This window comes from Stegodyphus dumicola, chromosome 6 (assembly GCF_044657685.1).
Source record: "Stegodyphus dumicola isolate Sdum_Otavi_A_Nest chromosome 6, ASM4465768v1".
Lineage (NCBI taxonomy): Eukaryota > Metazoa > Arthropoda > Arachnida > Araneae > Eresidae > Stegodyphus > Stegodyphus dumicola.
Window position 1 is genome coordinate 139,277,218 of NC_140773.1, and position 9,674 is coordinate 139,286,891.

Genomic DNA, 9,674 nt, shown 5'->3' on the forward strand with positions numbered 1-9,674 from the left:
TCGAAACTAGTCCTGTGAAAATTTTGAAAATATAACGCTGATTTTTGTTGTTTGACTTCTGAATTAGTATTTGTTCGGGGTGTTATTGAGTCTTAATTAACAGAAAGATGTTTTAATTCCGTTCATACCAGAGTGTAGCACAGATATATGTACTCACTTTGATTGAATATTACACAGGTAATATAATGCCAAATTGCATTAGTGTTGTCGTAAAACGCATGTGAACTAATGCCCTTAGTTTTACATTTATTTATTTCTTATGGAACCGGGATCGGTGGTGCATTGCATGTTCACTTACAATGACTGTGTTAGAAACGGGGGCTCAGTTTTCGCAACTCGGAGATCTTTACGCCGGCACTTTGAGGTAGGCCGACTTGCGAAAAATTCTTAAAATGGGTTACACAGCTTCGGACTACAGAATTCTGTACCTTCAACACTGCCAGTAGGTGCTTAAAGCACAGTGAGATCACCAGAGGATGTTTCGAGAGTGATGGGTACGTTAATCAACAAATTTTCAGGTACCGGACACCGGAAAAACAGAGACAACAGCATGAACGCCCTTTGCATTGGGCCCGTCAGGCAGTGCTGATTGCTGATGGGTGATATCCTAGCGTAACGCTATAACCCGTATTTTTTAAGAGGAGGTTAGAGCAAATACAGCGAATTCTAATCGTTGCACCTACATGATACACACTTTTTCCTACAGATGAATTTAAAACAAAATGTTTGGTTTCTGTAATATTGAGCTACAGACCACACCGCAAGATATTCGTGACTATACTAAGGGTACTGTTATCTGGTCAATTGATATCCAGGCTCAGGGACGTAACATATGGACATCACCTTCAAAGAATTTTTTTCTACTCAGCACAAATGGCATTCTCTTCCTTACCTATTCAAGGCCTAAGTCATATATATAGACTCGTGATAAATTAACAGTCCAATATTAATTAAAAAATAAGCAAACTCCCCAGTGTTGTCCTGTGTAACATGAACTAACATGGCCCCTAACAGGTAATGCAATTATTGCAAGATTCACGCATGTGATATGATTTTCTCGTTTTGAAGAGGATTATATGTTATCTAAATACTCATAAATGCTTAAAGAAGCCCGCCCAACCGGTATAGTGGTTAACGTCGCTGACTGCCGTAGCAATGGGCCCGCTTCCAGTCCCGGAGAAGGCATGGATATTTATAAATGTATAGTGTCCGTGTGACATGGGGGAGCTCTAAATATGCGGCGAGCCGAATGCCTTCTCGAGAGGTTGATGGTAGGGAAAGAGGGGTGGTAAACCCTCAGAACCGACCCTCCCCATCAAAATTGGGGGGCTGAACTGAGCTAAATCGTACTGTCACCTGTAAGGTGCACAAGGCTGTTGCTAAAGATAGTCGTATCTTGTGCTCCTTGCCACAAGGAATTTTGTGGTCTTGTGCTGACTATAGGTCAGACAAGTGAGCATTAGCAATAACAACATAAAGGCGAATAACATAATATGAATTGAATGTAAAACTTAGAAAAATTCCAGGTAATTCATGCGATGAGAAGAATTCTGGAAACTTACTGTTTCTTTTTACATTTTCAATTCATTTCAGCTAAAACCACTTCAAGAAGTGTGAACAAAACGGCGACGACTTAATTGTAAATGCAAATCATAGGAATATTCTCTGGATATTTTATAGCTTTCGATTAAAAGACTGTTAAGAAGAAATTCTTTAAACTGATTCAGGAAGATAAAAATATATCGTGCAAAAAGAGTATTCAGTTTTTTTTTCGAAATTATGATTTTAATTTATGTTTCATTAACTAATCATTAATATTTATAAATATAAACTCTTAAACATTTTTCATATTAATAAATTCATATTTATACATTTTAACAGTTAAAAGTGCAAAGAATTCAGTGAGAGTAGGAAGTCTATCATCTACTAATTTTTACAACACTAAAATTTTTAGTTTTACCATGATTTTGGGGGTAGTCCACTCTGGAAGGGGACAAATTGTTTTAACGTACCGCCATTTTTCTCGCGAAACAAAATTCTGTAGAGGAAGTCACAAGAATCATAAAAGCAGGTGAAGAATAACGAGATTCTGAATTCTAATACAGAAATAAATTGATAACAGAAACTCTTTTGATGCTAGGTATAGAGAGTACTCAAAGAAACCATTACAAGATTTCAATAGCCACATGCGTCTAGTTATACGTTCCTTGTTCGATCGAAATGCATGGATGAAAAATAAGAATATCAACCAAATTATGATAGTGATGATATTACTAAGAATTATTCCTCGTTAAGAAAAACTGATCTTAGACTTTTACTTTAGTTATTGCTAGGCAAAACTAATTAGAAACGTGGAAGAGTATTCATTTTGAGTTTCCGCAATTTATTATAAGATGCAATCGACAGAAAAATATTGTAATACTACTCAGAAATTTCTTGGTAATTGCTGTAAATGTTGTTAGTTATAAGAAGAGTTTCCTAAATAAAAATCGCTTAAGAAGTACTTGATACCCACAATTGAATATTTTACGTTTAAGAAACCCTTCTACAGAACAGGAAAGAATAGGAAAGTAGATCTCTACAATGTCTTCGATGATTTTGTGAACAGAAAATAGAACTTACCTATGTTGGAATTCAAAAATAAACGTTTTACTTTATATATGTAGTTTAGGTATTTTTTAAGCTTTCCTTTTGTGTTTCGCGGAGAAACTGTGAAACTGCCTCAGGCGACAAACTCAGGAATGGCCTTGGGCAATAGAAGATTTGATTATGCCATTGACTGTGCAGATCACGCGTATTAAGTATTGCTAACAAATTTAGTAAGTTACAATTTGTTTATAATTTTCAGTCTGATGATACTTAGGTTGTTTAAGTTGCTTAGCAATTAATATGTTTTGATATTTATTACCAAAGTGATTAGTACTCTAGTTTTATTTGTTAAATCATAAAACAATAGGCTTATTTACTTTAAGACAATTTGTTGATAAGTTTCATATTGCAAAAGGTGCTTCGAGATAAAATTTTAAAACATTTCTAAAGCATATAGTTAAAAACATTCGAATGCAAATAGTTAATTATTTACACGATTTGACGAGCGCTGTACTGGAAGGAAAATTTTTATGTAGACATATATTTCACAGTTCACTATTTTTGCGCACTGTAAATACCTGGTTTTGTTTCAGAATACTACACATTTACCTGAAATGAATTAAACTAAAAAAAAAAAAAAATATTTCAGGACCAACTGTACTTTTTTCTTCACAGTTTCAATTAAACTGGATTAAGTGTGTTTTAACTAAACATAAAAATGCTGGTGAATGATTGATGTAATTCAAGATTATCATACAGGACTTGTTATTAATTTCATTATGGAAATCCTTAGAGGTATGCAAAAATTTATAAAATTTATACTTTTAAATTATTAGTACAGCAATTTGACATGTTTTTCACACCTAAGGCGTCATCGGGATACGTCAAATTGAACTAAATACATTTCTAAATTTGTTCAACGAAGAGTATGAAAGACTCTTATGAAAAAGACTATGAATGATAATTTTAATTTACCTTTTGGTAACATCCTTGAACATTCCGAATCTTCAAAATAAACTATTTTATAAGAAATATGAAAGGCAAAAAAACTGCCATAGTTTGAGAGACAATATCTTCAATTGCTTGCACTATTCCTTTGACTTGAAGAATGGCCCTGAATTTTTATAACTTGGCAAAAGATAAATTCATTTTATTTTTCATAATAATATATTCTACCTAGCTCATCCTCACAAAGGCGACAAATATTTCAATAATAATAAGCTATAAATATATTTACAATATACGCACACGGAAACGTTATGCCCAAAGCTCGAAGTTTAGTCCCTTTGTGAAACGACCTGTCTCTTCAAACCTCTATTTAAGCATACAAGAACTTACTAAGAACAACAAACTTTGAGTGCCAGTTTCTTACGACTAAACTACCTTGTCCGACTAACATATTACACTCCGTCCCAAAAGTTTATAGATTCAAGTAAATTACATGTTTAAGAAAAATAGAAATGTATAAATTACCCAATTAAAATATTTTTATTTGAAACACATGGGTCTTCCATCTGAGCAAAACATATTAAACAAAAATATCACTTTATCTTATGAGAAGAATCAAAAAAGTTTATAGACAAAAGTTTATAAAGTTTATATTATGTCCCAAAAGTTTATAGACAAATGCAATTTTATGAAAATTGATTAGCAATAACATGATGGAGAACTTCAGCCTTTTAAATGATAATGTCTTCATTCAAACATCCAATTAAAAAAAAGGAAGGATCGTTTGAATTTCTTTTATATATGCCTAAAGCTACGAAACTTTCTGGTGCTGAAGTTAATAGGATTCTGAACTTTAAATTGCACTGTAGGTCTGTTAAAGAAATTTTGAAACTTCTGAACCTATCTATAAGCATGAGTTATCATGTAATGTGTCATAAGACGCCATCAGCCAAAACCACGTTCAGGAAGATCCCGAGTGACGGATAATCACAGCGACGAGGAGAATACAAAGAAAGTTTCTACACAGAAAAAGTTGTTTTTCCAGACTATGTGCTTGCGGATCCAAAATATCCCAAAACATGTTCCTAGGTTATAGCTGGTTATATAATTTATTTAAAATCGCTCGATCATTACCGCTGTCAAAACATCGCAAACGAATGAGAAACAAGAGAAAGACGAAACACAAGCGAAAGATTGCGATGGTTTCGTAATCGCATTGTATATGGTAACAAATGGATCTCTGTAATTTTTTAGTGACGAAATAAATAGAAATTAGATGATCTTGACGTGTATTTTTATCACTGGCATGACATACGAACAGAGCCTTCGGAGCTATTTCAGTAGGAATAATGGAGGGGGATCAGTTATGGTATGGGCAGCTTTCGGTTTCAACGGCAAGTGGGTTTCAGTGCTCTAGAAGATCGGCAAGATTCGTTTAAATACATAGAAACACAAAGAGACCGCCTTATGCCATTTTCAAAAAACATTGGAGAACAGGGGAATTGGATGTACAATGCTCCCATTCATACCTCTAATTCTGCAAAAAATACTTAGACGTGGAAAATGCCATTGTTCTTGAGTGGCCAACAATGAGCCCCGATTTTAATCCGACCGATAACGTATGGAGTATTATGTCTCGGAGAATTTACGAGAATTGAAGACAGTTTTCTTCCATGAATGCCTTAAGAGCAGCCATCGAGAGTGCATGGTACAATGTGGAATGAGAGTTATTTACAAAATTCAGTTCTCTCGATGAAGAATCGTGTATTCGACGTCATATGGAATAATGGGATTGCTTTGAAGTATTAAGCCATTTGAAATTGATCACAAGTTGTTAAAATGTTAACATTCTGTAAACTTTTGGATTATATTCTTTTGTGTGTTTATTTTTTTCCAAAATAAAAATCGCTTAGTTGAATATTTACTGGAATGCAAGTCACACGGGATGTAAATAAAGAGATTTTTATTTGATGTTTGTGTTCCTTTCCATTTTCGTAAAACACTTAATATAGTCGAGTCTATAAACTTTTGGGACAGAATGTAAGTGCTGATAAATTATTTTGTAGGGATTTATATTTATTTTAACTAACATTTTAAATTTTAAGTTCAAATTCTTCTATAGGCCTTCATTCCCTTAATTGTCAGTGCCAGAATAGTTAAATGTTATAGCGTGCGTGAACGCACGCAAATTTTATATGTTGAAGGAAGTAGTTAACAACAGAGTTTCGATAGGAGGAAGAGAGAGTTGGGCTTTAGCTGCCGTCTCTGCCTAAGTACGTTTGCTCATTGCTGGTTCAAGTGGCTTAATTTGCTTTGCTGCCACTAGCTTAGAAAGGGGGTTGAAGTTCGGGATCTCGCTGAGCCCTGTAAGTTAGTTTAGCACTTGTTAAACATTTCAACGTTTAATTTTCAATTACCTGCTTTTCAGTTACTGCCCAAGTAGAGGCGAAGTTTGATAGCATCGAGTTGACGCAGTGTAAATTTTAAAGAGTTAATTAAGGGGTTTGAACCCTTCTTCTGTGTAGTTTCCTGCTACTCCTGTATCCAGACAGAAGTTAATCCACCTGGACCTTACAATTCGATATTCTGATTTTGGCTACATGAGCTCGGGAGATTAAGACGTAGCTGATAACTTCAATAAGTTTCAGGCTTTAATTATAAAAGGTAAATAAAAACATTATCTTGTAGCCAAAATATTAATTGGCAGTATTTATTAGTGATGCATCTAATTAAACCTTAGGTGTCCACAACTACTCTAACTTATATATTGCAGCTGCTGCATGCGAGAGAGTTTTGTTGAGCGACACAGTCCAAAGGAGTAAATGACATTGCGTTCATCATATGGCCTTCAGAGAAAAATGAGCTTAACAAGCCCTCAATTAATAAATTGTGTATATTGTAATTTGCTGTCTAAAAAATAGAAATACCAAAGCCAAATTTTATCTCCATACTTCTTCAGAAAATAATTGCAAATCCTAACTTCTTCCTTCCAATGCGACAATTACCACTTTTCTAAATGTTTTTTATTGTTTGGCGCAAATGTTTTTTTAAATTTAGTCACAGCAGCATTAATTGAACTCTGAAATTCTACAGTTTTTCAAAACAAACTTAATGGTAAAATGAATCAGTATCAAAACTCAAAGGAAAAGCATTTGGAGTTTGTTAACAATAAGAATTTGATGAACAGTAAAACGTTTTTCCCAAATTTTACAATAATAATTTACTTCACGTGATCCATAACTTAAGAGTATCGCAAAGGCGAGTAAATCTCAAATGTAAACATAAAGCATTCGCAAATGCAGCGTTAATCGTAAATTCGTGAAACATTTAAAAAATTCAAAAAATTAAAAATTTGAAAACCTTCAGTTTTTATATTACGCTCAGAGCGCGTTTTTTACCGTTTTGTGTGTCACTTCTATTTATTAAACATAATGTTTTTCAAACTTAAACCACATAAAATTCAATTCAACAGCAAAATCGCAGAATAATTTCGTATAGACAGTCTCGCGCGCTGGAGATAAAAATGTTTTTTTCTGTATAATGTTTCCATTACTCGCTTTGAAATCGTTGTGTTTGTTAATCAAAAACTCGTTAAAGGTTTACAAAATGCAAAACAGATAATAAAAAAATTTCGAAATTCAAAATTCGGGCTTCCAGGTGCCCATGCACGGCTGGAGGATTACGTTACTCAAAATTTGATGGCTCTCTTTACCGCCGTTTTTTCACGATACGAGAAACATATCTACATTCATGTACATTGTCCTTCATTTAATTTCTTTTAAAATAATACAGGGAGATAATATTTGATGACAAAAATTTTAAAAGTGATTCAACGCAAAATCCGGTTTCGAGAGTAGTAGCCCTTTTGGGCTCACGCTCCTTTGGGCTAATAATAAATGAATTATACGAAAGATGGCCAAATTTTGTTATACTGAAATAGAAATAAATTAAACTAAAATAATTTCTTCCAGTTTGACAGTGTTAAATGTATGAGTACTGAGATGGGAAACATCTGTGCAATAATCTCTTTTATCGGACACACTTGTCAATATACCACGATCGAGCAGGATTGCAGTACCAATGATCTTACATATTAGCAGGAAATGGAAGGATACAAAGATAATATCCTTGAAAAACCCCACACAAGAAGAAATTACTTGGCATAAAATCTAAAATATAATATGGACACTGCATAAAAAATCCTCTTCTCAAAAACGTGGTACATAATTTCAGAAACAGTCCGATTTTCTGACAAAATACCTATGTTAAGCTATATATAAATATAATATATATCTTAATTAGAGCATTCCAGACATAAAAAAAAGCTCAAGCATAAATTCGTCGACCAGCACAATCGAACGAGTAATAAAAGGCTGCGCCCATCCGTGGTCGAGCGCTTAAGTCGCTGATCACTGGTAGTTCGGTCCGAGGTTCGAATCCCGCGAACGAGCTGGCTGCATGGGCGTTTTCGTGGTTTTCCCCATGTGTAACGTATATACGAACCAGTTTCCCTTAGAAAGTCCTCCAAGAAGGCATCCCTTCCCTTAGGCAGATAGCCCTCGAGACTTTGCTATAATCACACACACACACAATAAAAAACTGGGTCCTCCCATTTTGTGAGTGGTGCATCTTGGTATATGTCATTAATCTGCTCCAAATCCTTGGACGTATACCAAACGAACTTTTCCAATAAAGAGAAAATAATTCATCCGTTCTTCTAAAATGTACTATTGTTATTATTATAAAACTATTTAATACTAAAATACAGATGCAGTGGATTAAATGTATACACTTTGCATAAATAAGCACTGCATAGCACTGTACATGAATCTTTTTCGCCTTTTCAAACCAAAACGATCTCTTCAGCATATTCTAACGTCTCTAATTTTTGTTTGTTAATCGATTTAACCCCTTTCGCAACGTTAGCCGATTTAATAGCGTCTTTATTTTTCACACTTGTAGACACCATCGCACTTGACCTACGGTATTCAATAACCAAGTTCCGGGTACACATGTCATTTTCATACTTTCCAATAGTCTCTTTTTTAATCTCCATCTTGATCTTAAAAGTTTTCTTCATTGACTTTTCTCATTAACTTTCTTAAAACTCATTGTTAATGAATTTACAAAACATTTACTCGAAAAAACACAGAATCACTTGAAAATTCAGAGTTTTAGCACGGGTTGTTTACTGAGTGGTACAACAGGCGTATTGACTCTGATGGGCTTTCGTAACATTATCTCGAAAGAGGCAAACAAGTGTAGTGCACTCAATCACTCGTAACTCATCAGACTCGAGTTGTATTCCAAAAAACTATTGTATATCAACAAAACGTTTCGCGTCCAAACAAGACGTACACAATGCTGATACATTTTGGTTTCCCTTTTAGTATAAGCCTTTTAATTTTGGATGATATGGTTCGAGATTTCATGCCGTCGCCACAGTTATCCTGATCAAGTTTGACTGGCACTCTTCGCGGTATCCAAGTGAAGCCTTTTTTATTCCTTGTAAGTCCTTAACGGTGAATCAGGTTGACAGTGGCGTAGTCAGCATAACTGGCGCCCGGAGCACAATACCTTTATGGCGCCCCCGCCCAAGAAACATATAGTAATATAATACATAGCAGATACTCGTAATAAGAAGATAATGCAAATAGTAATAAAATGCAGTATCTGTCTTCAAATACTCTAACATATTACGCATAGTCACTACCTAACTACACTTCTACGAAATGCTATACAGTTTTTCGGGATAACAGGCTCAGTTTAGGCTTTAAATTTTAGACACAAAATTCTGGTTAAGAAATCAAGACTGGAATTGGATTCGGAAATGTCTCTGTGCCAGTGGAAAAATCAGACCATATGCTCATATATAATTAATTAAAAAGATATTATTTGTTTTACATATATATATAATTGTTTTAAAAAACATACAGTTTTTAAACAATGAAAATATTAATATCTATAATGTATAAGTAGATAAATTTACTAATAATATAGTATTGTAATACAATAATATAATTAATTACTATGAATACATTTTCTTGCCTTTGAAGCAAATTTATCAATTGCAGAAATTAGAGACGAGTCGATGATTTCAAATTTTTCTCTTCCTACATTTAAAAAGGCTAGGTCAT